This window comes from Syngnathoides biaculeatus, chromosome 8, assembly GCF_019802595.1.
Source record: "Syngnathoides biaculeatus isolate LvHL_M chromosome 8, ASM1980259v1, whole genome shotgun sequence".
Classification (NCBI taxonomy): Eukaryota; Metazoa; Chordata; class Actinopteri; order Syngnathiformes; family Syngnathidae; genus Syngnathoides; species Syngnathoides biaculeatus.
The window spans coordinates 23237115-23253540 of NC_084647.1; the positions used below are offsets into that span (position 1 = coordinate 23237115).

The 16426-nt window shown below is 40.8% G+C and overlaps 1 protein-coding gene across 6 annotated transcripts in view; it reads right to left on the bottom strand.

Annotated features, from left to right (window-relative positions):
- LOC133504355 (muscleblind-like protein 1) overlaps window positions 1-8066 on the bottom strand; it is a 110282-nt gene extending 102216 nt beyond the window's left edge. For 5 of the 6 annotated variants that reach the window (XM_061826524.1, XM_061826525.1, XM_061826523.1 and 2 more), the window contains exon 1: window positions 3653-3813. The gene's annotated coding sequence lies outside the window, so the exon portion shown is untranslated. Of the gene's footprint in view, window positions 1-3652; window positions 3814-8051 lie in introns of those variants that run through there. The other variant, XM_061826522.1, reaches the window with a different exon arrangement.
- Between the last annotated feature and the right edge of the window lie 8360 nt (window positions 8067-16426).

A 16426-nucleotide genomic window follows, 5' to 3' on the forward strand; every position in this document is an offset into this window, starting at 1 on the left:
TTAGCTGTAGGTGTTTTAAAAGTTTTGAAATTAAATGGAATGAAGTTTTCTATATTTATGGTAAAGTAACCAATATATTTATGGTGGATTAGTAATTGTTTTAGCACATTACAATATTTTTCAGTGTCATTCATTTTATTTCAGTTTATTATTATTATTCTACAATTTTCCAGTAAAAAAAATACATATAATATTAGCTACATATATGATTTTAAATAACAAAAAAAAGTATAACGCAAGACTCTTACTTGAGTAAAAATCAAATACAACAAATAATCATTAGATCCATGACATTTGTGATGCTATTATTTTGTTACATTTATTTGTCTTTTTTTTAATGCATTATAATCACTACCTGCACTGATTGGTGGTCTGAAATGGTAAATCAGTTAAATTATTTTATATGTATATTTCATGGTGAGTTTAACATTATTTTCACACATAACACTTTCACTCCCTTATTTTTTGAAACATATATATAATTATCCCCTTTTCATCATTATCATTAACTTTCTTCACAGATTGGCATGGAAAGGTCAACTGGTTCTCCATCTCATAAGAAATGTAGCACAAACGTAGTGGTAAAAAGGGTCTTATAACAACGTGATTCTGATGTCTACAGTTGTGTAAAACTGCAGTACAGCTTATAGTACTGTATTTCGCCATCTTTCAAATGGGTAACTTTTGGAAATTACATTTTTCAAAAAAAAAAAATCTTTAAAAAATAAGGAAAGTGGGGGCTGGCAGTCTCTTGTATTAACGTTTTGACAGGTGGATTTGCAGCAGGAGAGAAGCGGCGCTTAGAGATAAATGGAACAAATGGAAAAATGATAAAGACTTAACATCTGATCTGGATGGTATTTTTTCATATTTTGTTGCTGTGCGACACGTGTACACACATAATGCCGTGAAGTTAGCCCAATAAAATCTAACAGCTGTGCCAAGGCATGGGTGTGCGATAAAGGCCAATATTGCTAAAATGACTCGCGATCTAGCCGATGTTCTCCAGGGATCACAGTGTAACCGGCGGATTGATTTAGCTTCTATTTGGAGGCGATTTTTCACTCAAGCCCTATTTGAACTGTGTGGGACGTCTGCACATGAAACCGAAACATGATTTCTCTGTGGAACCACATGATCCAGAAACAAAATCTTCCATTTGGGTCCCTTAATAAAGTCATTACGTTGCAGCCCTGCAGCCGGCGTCTGTCTCCAAGGCGAGGCCGAGCATGCCTCGCTGGCCCTCACGCCACAAAATGGCCTTTAAAGGCAACAATAGCGCATAAAAGTGGTCAAACGTGGACTATAATTAGGTTTTTTGACCACATTACAGCAGAACTGGATGGACCACTTAGACATAAAATGGACATCCAACCATCCATCCATTTTCTTAGCCGCTTATCCTCACAAGGGGCGTGGAAGTGTTGAAGCCTATCGCAGCTGTCAATGGGTAAGAGGCAGGGTACACCCTGAACTGGTTGCCAGGCAATCGCAGGGCACATTGAGATAAACAGCCACACTCACAATCATACCTACGGGCAATTTCGAGTGTCCAATTAATGTCGCATGTCTTTGGGATGTGGGAGGAAACCGGAGTGCTTGGGGATAACCCACGCATGCACAGGGAGAACATGCAAACTCCACATGGGCGGGGTTGGGAATTGAACCTCGATCCTCAGAACTGTGAGGCCAACACTTTACAGCTAATGAAGATGGACAAAAAGGTTTGTTTTATTGCATGAAACTTTCTATTTAAAGATTCTAATAAATCAAACAGGATTCACTGTGCGGTGTTAAGAAAAAAAAAACATTCAATTTTTTACATCTACATTGCAAATGTGCAAGTGTTTTTGAACATTAGTTCGGGGAGCTACAAGTCTCCGACCTACCAGGTAAAAATGCACGCTATGCGTCAATATAGTCCCCAACGAGCAATTTTACAAAAGAAGTCAATTTAATGATGTCTATTGTATTTTCATAATCATATTGAACATTTTGCGTGTGTCCCTGAAATTGCTCTCCACCCAGTCATTATGGGGAACCGCCGCTTTACAAACCCATCTGATGTTTTTCGTGATGTTAAAACCAGCGTTTTGTCTTTAACAGAGACAGAAACTGTACTTAGTTGCAGGTTAAATATTTACACTTGTGTCTAGTAATTTTCACATTGTACAGAGTTGGAAGTTATCAAGTTTAACATGTCCGCTTTTCCACAGACAAACATCAATTGATAAAAAGGAGTCAGAAATTGAAAAAATACAGCATTTGTTAAACAGGTGCAAACTGAAACATGTTGCTGAATTGGTACATCTATTTATTAATTGCTAACAACAGCCAACATTTTTGCATGTGTTGTACATTGCCTGCTTGTAGTAAATGTGTTATTATTATTTTACATCAAAAGGAGTGTGGGAGATTGGCTAATATGCAGTTCTAACAACATAACAGCGACTGTATCATATTCACAAGGAATATGGAGTTCAGTGGAAAAGCTCAACTATATTTTATTGAACATTTATATAACCAGGGAACGGACAATACTTTCCTTTTACATTGGTAAGATGGCCAAAAACATCAAGTCCAATTTACTCACGTATGAAACTGAAAATGCTGATCTCTCGTATCTCATATTAACCCATTCATTTCAAGCATAAATGTGTTCATTCTATTAAAAAAAAAAAAAAATCAGGAAATGATGTCAGTGGTCCAGTGTTTTCAGAGGGGAGTGTTGACTATAGTACAGTGCAACTTGTAAAGTCAAACCAGTTGTGCAACTCAAAAGTTAAATATGCCTCAAAAGGCCAAAAGAAATAAACTCCACACGATTTATAGTAAATGTCAAAAGTGCTCTTTTTGAGGTTTTTTTTCCCCCCTGATGCCCAGTATAACAGATTATTCTATACAGTACACTGGAAAAAAGTGAGCTCACTTCCATGCAGGCATGAAGCTCAATTCACTATGTATTATTAATTTATTTATTTCCATTATCACAGTTACCATTAAGAAGGTCACCAATCACAAACACTACAAAATGGACACGTTCACACACACACACACACACACACACCACACACACACACACACACAATTTCATAGCCATGGATGATTTACTCTTCAAAGAACCGAACATGCACATTTTTGAATCGTTGGAGAAAACCCACACAAGCCCGGAAGCAACATTTGTATTCAGAATCTCAGAACTGTGAGGCTAATGTGCTAACCAGTTGACCGCTGTTCAGCCCGTTAACGCGAAACTGATTAATTCAAGTTCCCCGAATTCAAATCCGGAAAAATTAATTCAGAGATTTACCGTTGTATGTTCAGTCTTTTGGAGGTTGTATTTCTTTTTTTCCAAGTGTCATCACAATTCAACTAATGCACCCCAGGGACATCCGCAACATTTTCCTGAAAGCAAAACTTTTTCTACCGCTCGAATGCCAGTATGCAAAACAGTGCAATGCGGTACATTTAAAAAAAAAAAAAGGAGTGATAAAACAAAGAGTGAGGAGGAGGCAGCACCTTACGAACAGAAACTAACATGGTTAAAAGAAAAAAATAATTCTGAAGCACTAACACAAATGAGGCGAAGAAATGACAGAGCAAAAGGTGGAAAACAGACTGGATCGAGTTTTTTTTTGGGGGGGGGTCTTACCTGCCGGCTTGTCGCAGTCGTATGTGTGCGTGCGCGAGAGTTCGCAATCCCCCGTGCGAGAGGAACTGATGAATGTGCACGGCAGCGATGTGCGCTGGGCGATGGTGTCGCTCTCTCTCTCTTGCTCTCTCAGCTGTTACGAGGGGGGATGTCCTCGCCCCCTGTGTGTAGAGAGGAGGCTGAACTCAACACACTTTGCGTCCCTTTACACACACAATATAGAACGAGTGAAAGAAGCCTGATGATGACGACTATCCCAGCTACCGTTGCTGTGGCAACAGCCTCACCCCCCCACACACAACCTGTACTTCTCCTCACTTTATCCCACCCTCTACTTTGTTTGCATAGTGAAAATAGAGAATGAAAACAAAAATAACACGGCTTTGTTTGCAGACTGACATACCCTCGCGTGGGGTGATCACCAACTGTTGCTTCTGCCCCCTGCGATAAACACAGGGCGGCGTGTCGTGTGAGGGACACGAGGAGATACAATGTGTGTGTTTACATGTGTGTTCCTGGAAGGGCGCAATAGTTCCTGTTGATAGTCACAACCACCCCCCCGACCCTCGCTCACGCCACCGGGGCCTGCTGCACTTTGATAAGACACACTGCAGCCTGACATCAGAAACCGGACACTGATCAAATGAGAGGCTGGCGAACACACACAGCAGCTAGACACAGGCGCACATATATACATGATATATAAAGACAGGCTGGTCCCTTAATGAAATTACTGTCATAATTATCCACCCATGAGTTTGATTTAAATCAGAAGATGGGGGGGAAAAAAAAAGAAAAAAAACGAGACAGTGGGAATGAAATTGAAAACGAGTAGAGCCTTCCTTGCCGCCGTCTCCCATGGAGACAGAGTAGGCGGAAGGCCGCCGCTGTCCTTCAGGTCCTCTAAATCTTACAGCATAATCATCGCACTCTCAACCTCCCCCACCTTCCTGGTCCGACTAGTTTTTCGACATGGACATTTCTTGTTTTACGCTCATAGCTGTCATGTCTCTTACAAATCCACAGTAACCCTGCAAGAAGACCCTCCACGACGGAGTGGCTTGGCATAGTACATAGTACAAGCCCCAATACCATTGGAGTTTCGTAAAAGGCAAATAAAAAAAAAAAAAAAAAAGAAAACAATGATTTGCATGGGAGTTCACCCAACCAGTCTACATGTGTTTTGTGGACTTGGAGAAGGCATTCGACCGTGTCCCTGGGCAGTCCTGCAGGGGTTCTTCGAGAGTATGAGGTACTGAACCCCCTGATTCGAGCTGTTCGGTCCCTGTACGACCTCTGTCAGAGTTTAGTCCGCATTGCCGGCAATAAGTTGGACTCCTATCCGGTGAGAGTTGGACTCTTTTTTTTTTTTTTTTTCCCAAGTTTTATGGACAGAATTTCTGGGCGCAGCTGAGGCATAGATGGTGTCCGGATCTTTGCAGATGATGTGTTTCCGTTGGCTTCATCAAGACGTGATCTCCAGCTCTCACTGGAACGATTCGCAGCTAAGTGTGAAGTGGCTGGGATGAGAATCAGCACCTCCAAATCCGAGGCTACGGTCCTAATTCAGAAATGGGTGACGTGCCCTCTCCAGGTCGGGGATGAAATACTTCCCCGAGTGGAGGAGTTCAAGTATCTTGTGGTCTTCTTCACGAGTGAGGGAAGAATGGAGAGGGAGATCGACAGACTGATCGGTGCAGCGTCTGCAGTGATGCGGACTTTGTATCAGTCCGTTGTGGTAAAGAGGGCGCTAAGTCGAAAGGTGAAGCCCTCAATTTACCACTCGATCTACGTTCCTACCCTCACCTATGGAAATGAGCCGTGGGTCATAACCGAAAGAACAAGATCCCAGATACAAGCAACCGAAATGAGTTTCCTCCGCTGGGTGTCCGGGCTCTCCCTGAGAGATAGGGTGAGAAGCTCCCTCCCTAGTGAGGTGTTCCGGGCATGTCCCACCAGACCAGGGACGACCTAGGATACATTGGGGAGACTATGTCTTTCAGCTTGCCTGAGAACGTCTCAGGATCCCCTCAGAAGAACTGGATGAAGTGGCTGTGGAGAGGGATGTTAGGCTTCCCTAAAACTACAGCCCCCGTTACCTGACCAGGGATAAGCAAAAAAATAAAAAAAAAAAAAAAAAAAAAAAAAAAAAAAAAAAAATAATGGATGGATGTTGTGAAGGTAGCCAATGACATCGACATGGCAAAAAAAAAAAAAAAAAAAAAAAAAAAAGAAAAGTTTCAAGCATGTGTGATGTTCTGAATGGAGTGTTTTGTTTTTTTTTTGGGGGGGTGTAAACATTTATCTATTTATGATAATGACACCTTTGTCATCCATATCAAAATGTTACACACCACAGGTTCAATGAAGCCGCAGTGAATTTCAACAACGGTGAATGAATTGTCCGCGTTTGATGAGCAGGATGAATGGTCAGGACTCTCAGGCTTTAACAGCTGGAGCAGCCGGTGTCCATTGGCCCGACATTATGCAACTTTTCATTCTAAACACATTTACACTTCACTAAAACTGAAATACACACATGAAACAAACATACACTCACGCTGCTCATTTGAATGATTAATTGCCCTTAAGCTCAATGGTCATTGATTAAGCTCATGCATAATAAGAGTGGTGGAACTGCTGCTGAGGTATTAATTGCTGCACTCACAGCGTTATAGACCTGTGTTGCTGGTTTTAATCATATTTTCCAAGGAGTAGTGTGATTATGCAATATTCATATCATCAAGGGTAATTATGGGTACAAGGAAAGGAAAAGGTTTGTCAGAGGGAAGGAAAATGCTAAAAAAATGCAATTGTCGATATTGTGGGTGAGGTATTCCCATAGAGATTGTTCGAGTGACGTCACTGTTTGTTTATGACGCCATATTGCCGGTCAAACAAAGCTGCTCGGCAGTACGGGAGTCGCTGAACTGGAGCAGATTTTTTACAATGCCCGAGACTTGTTGTGCTGTTGGTAGTTACAACAGACAAGACAGATATTCAAAGAGATCACTCTATAGAATACCACCTGAAAAGACCAGAAAAGATCGATGGATTTTGGCGATTTAACAGGATGGATGCTGCCCAACGAAATACACATGCCTATGCAGCAGTCATTTAATTTCAGGTCGGAATTATTCTTCTCAATCTCAAATTATCAAGAAGTATTTATAATGCCAAGTTGGCTCATTTGAGAACAATGTGTACTAAAAAAAAAAAAAAAAAAACTGCTACAGAAAGGTTTACGGAGGAGACGACACCCTGTCCTATTTTTTTTTCCCACAAAGGGGATATGGATGATTATAATATTTCAAAAACAGCAACAATCAATTTATTATTACTTCTTGGTTCATTACAGACGTAAAAGAAAAAAAAATCTGAGCTTCTAAACGCTGCAGTTAATTTGTTGTCAGTTCTTAAAAAAAAAAATTGCCTTCTACAGAGCTCGTGCACCTACGTCATAAAAACCACGTGACTCGCCATATTGCCAGTCAAACAAAGCATTGTTGCAAGTTAATTCTGCTGTGACAAAACGAAAGTATGCCTTATAGCACGACATCCAGGGTTTGTCTGATGCCGTAAAACATTTAGAAGGTGATAATAAACGAAGGTATGTGGAAAAATGAGACACTTGGCATAGAGGACCCATATTTAATGCCGAAGTGAATGTTTTCGCCGATAAGAAATTGGACTGTTAATTGGCTTCCGCTTGTCTTGGACAACTGGATGTACACATGTATCTGGTGAGTAAGTCGTCGAGATTTACACAGAAAAGTTTAAAAGCATAAAAAAGTCTGGGCGCATACAAATACTTTGTTGGAATAAATCTGACATGCCGGAATCCATCAATCTTTTCAGCTAGTATTCAATCAAATACCAATATTTAAATAAATGACCCATGAGTTTACACAAACTCGCATTCAATAAATATGATTGGAAAAAAAAAAAGAGGATGGAGTTGTCTCTACGGAATGTACACAGAAGCGATTCCAGCGACACGTTATCTTCTGCTGCGACAGACGGTTTATTTTCTTTCTCTAAATACGCATTGTTCTCAAATTAACCAATTTGGCATTATAAATCCTTCTTGGTAATTTGAGGTTGAGAAGAGTAATTCCTACCTGAAATGAAGAGATCACTACACAGGCATGTGTATTTTGGTTGGGTATCACGTCCCATCGGAACGAGAGTAGGACCCAAATGCAGGAACTCGGAAGACGCAAGGTAGTTCAAGAAGAGACACGTTTATTGTATGCAGAGGTCGGGGATCGAGCAGGCAGTCCGGTGCAGCAGCGGTAGTTGGGACGTCGGGCGAAGAGAGCAGGTGAGCGGACAGGCAGGAGTCGGTACACAGGAGAACAATCAAAGCAGGCAGAAGTAACGAAGGAGTCCGGCTTACAAGGTTGGTCGGAGAACAGGCGAAAGTCGGTACACACGGGTTGTCGATCAGGGATACCGGAGCGCTCGAACGGGACATGAAGATCAACAAACTGGCACCGGCCAGTTGTCATCGCGGTCATATAAATCCACTGCATAATCAGGCTGCATGAGGCGCAGGTGTGCACCTTCCAATCAGCGCACCTGCGCGGACACCCGCACAGCTCGTGCTGAAGCGGCAGGATCATGACATTGGGCACCATCCATCATGTTTAATTGCTGAAATCCATTGATATGTTTTGGTCTTTTCAGCTGTTAGTCCATAGAATGATCTTTTTGAATATCTGTCTCGTCTGTTGTGACAAGCAACCACACAAGAGGTCTCGGGCAATTTGAAAAATCTGCTCTGGTTCAACGGCTCCCGCAGTGCAGAGCAGCTCGGTTTGATCGACAATATGGCGCCGTCCAAACTGTGACGTCACGTGCACGAGCACTATATCGGCAATTACTTAGTCCAAAATCTTAGTTAGATCTAATGCCCTGGCTTATGCAAGTTATGGGTTACAAGATGTAGCATTGCAAATTGCAACTTACCTTTGCCATCACAAGATGAGACTTATTTCGTTCAATTCTACAGGACGTGACATCTATGACCCATCCAGCAACGAAGTATTTGTACGCATTCAGACTTCTATACACTGTCAAAGTCTTCAGCGTAAATCTCGATGACTTACTTACCAGATCCATGTGTAGATCCAGCTGTCCAAGACAAGCAGAAGCCAATTAACAGTCAAATTTCTTATTAGCGAAAACATCGACTTCGGCATTAAATATGGATCCTCTATGCCAAGTGTATCTCATTTTTCCACATACCTTCATTTATTCTCACCGTCTAAATGTTTAACAGTATCATACAAAACTCTGGATGTCATATTTTCGTTTTGTCTCAACGGAATTAACTTTCAATAAAGCTTTGTTTGACCGACAGTATGGTGGAGTAAAGAAAAAAAAATCACCTGATTTTATGATGTAGGCGCATTCCCTCTATTGAGGTGTCATATGTACTGGTGGAGTTCATATCATCAAATATTTTAAAATGGAGAAAAATAGTTGCGGTCTCTGCTCTGGAATACTGTGCTGAAACCACGCCCTGCTCAACTCTCGATCAAATATCACTACTCCCACCTGAAACAAGGATGCTATTTCATCAGCACATTTTTGAGCTGAGAAAGTACTACACCGGTTTAAATCCTGCTAAAGTACATGAATGGGTGGGAGTTCACCTAAGTGCAACACATTTACAGTATTTGTTTTTATTTTTTTGCAAGTGGGCAGCGTTTCTGTTAACGTCTTATTTACTGTAGAAAAAAAACCATACATGGAGAAAGTCTTATTTTGACATTTGTATGACAGTCAAAAAAGGTATAAAAAAATATTCAAACCTGATGAGAGAAACCTGGAGCAGCACCAGTGACTCACCTTGGTATTACACGTTTTTAGCTGTATTGTTATAACACTTTGTTACCATGGTTACATTTTTGCACTTGTTAAGAATATCATTACTTTAAATTGCAGGTCAATACATTTAATAAATGTTATATAGTTACATGTATATAAATTTATGAGGGTCCAGAATGGATTGTGTTCAACCAAAGAGGTTCCACTGTATAAGGCAATTCTTGTGTAATACAATAAACTAAGATTATTGCTCATCAGCTACAGTTTTGTAAAGCTTTTATCCAAATGGACTAAAATGTAGTAAGATCTTACATTTCACGCTGAAAGAAAAAGACAGTTTGCGCATGAAGCAAGAAGACTAATCAGCCCGTACATGAACTAGGCAAGGAGTTTAAATATTCATAAGGAGCATCTCAAGGCTCAAAGTAGCGAGCTGAAAGACGTGTACATCAGGAAAAATGATGCAGGGGGGATAATGAACAGCACTTTCCACAAAAACAACAGGTGCTCAGACAAAGAGACACAGACGGGCTGGGGATAACAGAGCAGAAAAGACTGATTGTGTGAATTGTTTTGTCGTTGAGAGAAAAGTGATTGATGCTCTGTTTGAAAGTAATTGGCCTTCCTCCCAGCTTGTTAATGCAGAAAAAAAAACTGCAACTTTATTTGGTTTGGATGGTAATTAATAGCGAATTCGCCAATGAAAAATTCACTGTGTGCAAGTGTGATTGAAGAGAAGACAAAGTGATGAGTGAAATGTTAAAAAACAAAGTTTTCATGCCGCTTGTGTGACTTTTTAGTATTTTGTGTATTTCCGAGCTGGATGACAAAATATGATGCGTTTATGTGTCAGATTTTAAAACAATAAATGCCCACAGTAAGCACGAGGCAAAATAAAGTCCTGAAGGCTAAAGGTATACACTTTTATCATAACACTCATTCACTGCCATTGACAGATTTAGACTCGAAATATGGTGGTAAATGAGTTTGGATGGAGTGCCACACACAAGCTAAACCAAAAGGGAAACCTTGGTGGTGGTGCAAGTTTAGCTGTATGCTTGGTTGAAGTTATTGTTAGTCATGTCCAGCTTCTCTTTGGATATCAAATTTGTAATCAACTGTAATGACTGACATACTGTATCCCTGCAGATATCGGGATTGTAACTCAGCAAAGATTCTGCGTAGAAGATGAAGATTGGGCAGTGGATCTCAGCTTGTACCTACAATATGAGGGCAGGAAATACCAACACATTGGAAGTCTGATAACTTTACGCCACCTCACATTCAAACAGAATATGAAGATTAATGGTAATAAGGGTATGTGTCCCATTGGGTAGCAGAAAGTGTGTGTATTTGTATTCTGCTTGACAGCTTTCAGAAAAATATTCTATGGGTTTTGAGGGATCAGTCAAAATGTTCTAAAACTGCTGGCAATATGTACGACTCATTACAAAATGAAAAATCTTGTCATGAAAATGCAGTGAAACAGAAGTTCCTTTACATTAAGAAAAGATGGAGTAGTTTTGCTTTCTTTCTGGAGAGTTGGTTTGATATTTAATACAGTGCAGTGGATCAAATACAAACAAAAATTGGTCTCATATTTAGGCGGCAGTTCCTTTAGTGTGGCTTTCCATTAACTTGTGGGACAATGCAAAAACTCTGTCTCGCAACTAGTGGAGTGAGTCCAGTAAAATCTTTTTAAAAAAAAAATCAACTTGGACGATTTGCATCTGATGGATAAAAGACATCGTTTTAAGAAGAATTATCAAGGGCTTGTGTTGTCTGTACGATTTAGAAGACTGAATGGAAATGAAATTTAGACACAGTAAATCTAACTAACCTTTCGAGTTCTGACTTCCAAACCTTTCAGTGCCGATGAATACAGTATGTACTTTTGTGCTATTTGCACAACGTGAGATTTATAACTAACGATGTGCTGACTCTGGATGCCTTGAGCGATGCTGGGATCCTCTCCAGCCAGCTCTAACTATCTTGGATCTACAGTATACTCTTCTTCTTCTACTACTTGTTTCATGCAGACATGTGATCACCTTGGAATATGACAATATTTTCCATCCTTGTGGATTACAATATATCATCACCGCCTCAGCTTTGGAGACTGAATTCACAAGAGTAAAACAACCAAAAATTCACAGCAGCAATTGGGAAATTATACGACTTCATGACTTATTTTAATTGTGGATGATTCTCATTTTCTTGCTCTGTTGATTCGAAGCATTCTGCAAATTGCACAGTATTTATATAAGTAAAATTAATTGAACTCAACAGGGAACTATTAAGTCGTCCTTGTGGGTTTTCTTTAACATTTGATTGTACTTGGAAGCAGCACGATGTATTGTCTGACATGAATGGTCCTCGTTATCTTGTCTCCTGTACAAGCGAGCGTGACATTTTTGCTCTTTTAGCTAAAAATAAATCGCCTTCCAGGAGGTGCTGGCCATCTTAATTAACTCCAATCCCAGGTGTACTGTAACGGCGAAATGGAATTTTCAAAACAGCTCACACAACGCTTTGTATTACAGCTGTTGACTTAGTGTACAGTATGTACATACCCTTTTAATCCTTTGCATCTTTTCTGTCAAATACTTTGGAAACATGCAAATCTGACTGAGTTTCCTTTTTTTCCCCCCCACACGCGTTTTGAGATGGAAATCCCGAGCTGCAGTACTAATAGCATTACCAAAGCAGATCAAATCCCTTTATGTGGAACTCCCACTGAGATGAGCTTAGCGTCACGCTCCTCTTGTCATCACTACATTTCCCATGATCCTTCACATCTTTGTTTACACTCAACAAATTACATGTAACAGAGTTTTAGAACTTGTTTAAAACTTAGTCCAGAGCCTTTATACATTTTTGAAGCAATAGAACATTTCCTGGCACCAAAATATTGACGTTATGTGAATTTAAAACAATTCTGAGGAGTCTTAATTAAGTGTATATGATGTTTTGTTTTTTTTTTTTAACCAAATCCACCAAGGATCAAGAATGGGACTTTTTGAAGAATGGCTTGTTATCAGTTTGTTTATGTGGGGGGCGGTCCTGTCTCATGCAAATGAGCTAAACAACAGACCCTGCTACGCTGTACCAAGGGTACAATGCTGAATGCTCCTTACAATACCTGACGACCACGGGAAGAGCTAGAGGGCTTCTATGGGACAAGCGGGGACCACTGATGGAAGCAACACCCCCAAGTGCCAAAAAAAAGTGAGCCTCCATATTTGAAGTTAAAGCATAAATTAATTTGTATTTCCACTTGTGGAGGCAGCACTTATTCACCAAGATCCTGGATTACATTTATCAATTAGTGTGTGAATCTGTGGGTGAAACACATGCACGACACACGTTACAAAACACAAACCTCATCAAAACAATCACTTTTACATTTAATACAGCCGATGATTGAGCAAAAATCACGTTTAAATCCCCCTAAAATATTGTCTTGTTGTATTTTACTTTTCTGGAATTTCTGTGCCTCCCCTTCCGTTCTCTGAGACACACATCACACACAGGAAAAAAAAAAACTGACGTTATGTTGAATGATGCAAGCTAACTGTAATTTGTTATTTTCCCCAGATGTAAAGCTTTTTCTGGACTTATATCCTAATGTAAATATACATAATTCCTAAAGGTCTGTAATATTTCATGTATTGAAGTTAAAGGCACACTCAAAGACCACAATGTTGCACCATCTAATGTAGGGGTGCTCAATGTGTCAATTGAGATCGACCGGTCAATCGCGAGGCAGTCTTGGTCGATCGCGGGACGGCGTGCCAAAGCAAACGAAAAAAAAAAAGACTTCAGCCAATGTTCCCTCAAAATTGCGCGCGTGCGCAATTGTGCACCGCTGATGCAGTCTGTTCGCAAATATTAAGCGTTGCCCGCAAAAAAAGAAATAATCCAATGCAAATTGAATGTATAAAATAGAGGTATTCAGTTTGTGGCATTTTGCAATGTGATTCAATGAGTAAGGGATGACTGGTTGTTATATTCAATGGCACAATTCACATGCGTACTGTAAAAAAATAAAAAGAAGCCACTGCAAGCACTGTGTGCTGCCTAAAAGAAACGTTTCTTTTAGGTAGCACACAGAACTTTCTCTAACAACGACAGCTGCTCCGCCACACTCTCTTTTTCCTATCTTACCGCCCCCCCCCAAAAAAAAAAGACGTACACTCGTAATTAAAAATACCCGTCGTTGTCAGTAGCTTGCGAGAAGCTGGCTGCTTAAAAAGCAGATCTTGGGGTAAATAAGTCTGGGCACCCCTGATCTAATGTGATCACATACAAGATCTGTGTCGCGCTTTTAATCAGTTGATGATTATGCATAATTAAACAATTGTAACTACAAACCAGAGGAAGAAATAGATTATTGATTTACTACCGCTCAGACAGCGTCAGTCAAAAATGAGCATTATTTTACTTTTATTTTGGACCTCATAAGATTGCACACATGTATCTGAAATATCCAGGAATGTCTTTTGCCACGTGAAGAAAATAGGAGTTGACTACATGTAGTAGTCCTTAAATCCACATACCCTTCCAAGGTTTCCAAGCAGAACCGAGCCAGGCCTCAACGGACCTCCTTCCAGGCTCAGTTAGCCGGCCTGCCAACTGCTCGACGTCTTCCATTTCTCAGCTCTGACCCGTTGCTCAGTGTGAGTCACGGCTTTGAAAAACTGCTTCAGCTTCTTCCATTCAGTCAATATTGCTTTTTTCCCCCACTTCTGTTTACGTCTGAGGGAGCACACGAGAGAAAGCTAGTGGAATAACGAGAAGAAGAAAAAACAGACAGAGACAGTTGTCAGGCAGAGCGTAATGATTTGAGATGAAAGATGACTGTCGGAGATAAGTCAATTCTTTGCTCTGTTAGTTTTGCTTCTTAGTGTAATGATTTTGCGCCAGACTACTAATGCTGATGTCTGTTGCCATATTTTGGTAATATGGCACGTCTCTATTTTTCCCCTCATCATCCGTGCGTAGAATGCTAAACTTGGCTTACGCTGCACCCGGAATGACATCACCCAGACGCTTAATTTAAGCGTGCTTACACCTCGTGTGAGCCTCTACTTATGCTAGTGTAAACACAGGAAGACAAGTGTACACTCTTACCTGTGTGAAATGTTTAGACAGAAGGCGGGGGCTAATGCGCAACAAAACAGAATAAGAATGGGACTTTCTTCCCAGGGGGAGACTGATGAGGGTTGTTTTGTCAAGGCTATCAGGGATGTGGGGGGGGGGATGTGCGAGGTATAGTGTGTGTGCACACAGGGAAGAGCAAGATGCAGGATTCCGGCTCAGGGATACTGTAAAGCTGTTTGTAGAGGCAGCGGGGGTCATTGAAAAAAGCTCGGTGGGCTTGTGCACTGCCAGCAGCGAAGGAAGCTTAGCGGATGCGACTAAAAGTAAAGAGATCCGAGTGAAGTGAAACCTCAGGTGAGGAGTTTTACACTTCTTGCGAGACAGTGTAGTCGTCGAACCTTCCCTTTAGGATTGGATCAGTCTTCCTGTATCATCCCTGCCTCGTTTATTTCTACTTAAGGCAAGATCAGGAGCACAAGACTTAGTGTTCATCGAAGGTACACTTGCGCAATATACTGAGATCCAATACAACATCCGTCCAGGAATGTACAACAGCTCGTCTTTGGGTGAGCTGGAGCCTAATCCCAGCAGACTTTGGCAGGGAGACACACTATGGTCCAGGGGTGTCAAACTAATTTTAGTTCAGGGGCCACATTTGCGGACCGGGATCTTTGTAGCCCAATAAGTTATAATGACCATTCCAAATGTTTCCCAATATTTTGGTCCAAACAATTACAAGTACCTTTGGATAAGGGTTAGGGTTAGGGTTATTCACATTTATAGAGTACTATGTTGCAAGAAATCACATGAACAATTTGAAGTTTCTTCACAAAATAGTGCAGTTTCAACATCCATCCATTTTCTGAGGCGCTTATCCTCACAAGGCTCACGGGAGTGCTGGAGCCATCGGGCAGGAGGCGGGGTACATCCTGAACTGGTTGCCAGCCAATCACAGGTCACATGGAGACAGACAACAGTCGCACTCACAATCACACCTAGGGGCCGTTTAGTGTCCAATGAGTGCAAGTTTTTGGAATGTGGGAGGAAATCAGAGTGCCCGAGAAAACCCACGCAGGCATGGGGAGAACATCCAAGCTCCACATAGGCAGGGCCAGGATTTGAACCCCGGCTCCTCAGAACTGTGAGGCCAGCACTCTGCAGGTACCCCACCGTGCCGCTGCAATTTCAACATTATAATTTTGTTTCCTCTTTCACATCACATCAGATTTACAGACTATCGACCCTTCATAAAACAACTTGTGATCCAAAAATTATTCTAAGTTTAAATGAATTTCCATATCTAAGTGGAAGTCTTGAAAACCTCAAGTGACATCACACCATATAAAGTAGAACTTTTCCAAAAGAGGGTGCAGTTGTCCTCCTGCCTTGTAAATACAAAGTATATACATAAAATACATACTACTGGTTGTAGTCAAAAAAAAAAAAAGAAAGAAAAGCATTCCACCAGACAAACCTCTTCAACTGAAGCTGTTGACTCATATTTTTGCAATATTAAGTTTCTTGGGGTTTTTTGACAGCAGTATTGATTTTCAACTGAAGTGTAAAGATGGTAGGCTTACTTTGTTTACCTTACTTGAGTCGCTGTGCGTACCTCAGATGACACTACATTCAGAGCCCAGATATATATTTTTGTTTGCTGTTGACACTCCAGTGGAAACGCTTTGAAACATTTTTTGCTTTGCCACCATCTCTGACATTATGACCCTCAATTTCAACCCTTGTGAAATTTCTTTTTAATTTTTGGCGCCATATCTGGCAACTTCTAATCTCCGGAACGATCTTGTTTTGATGGAACAAATGGATGTGCTTTTAGAG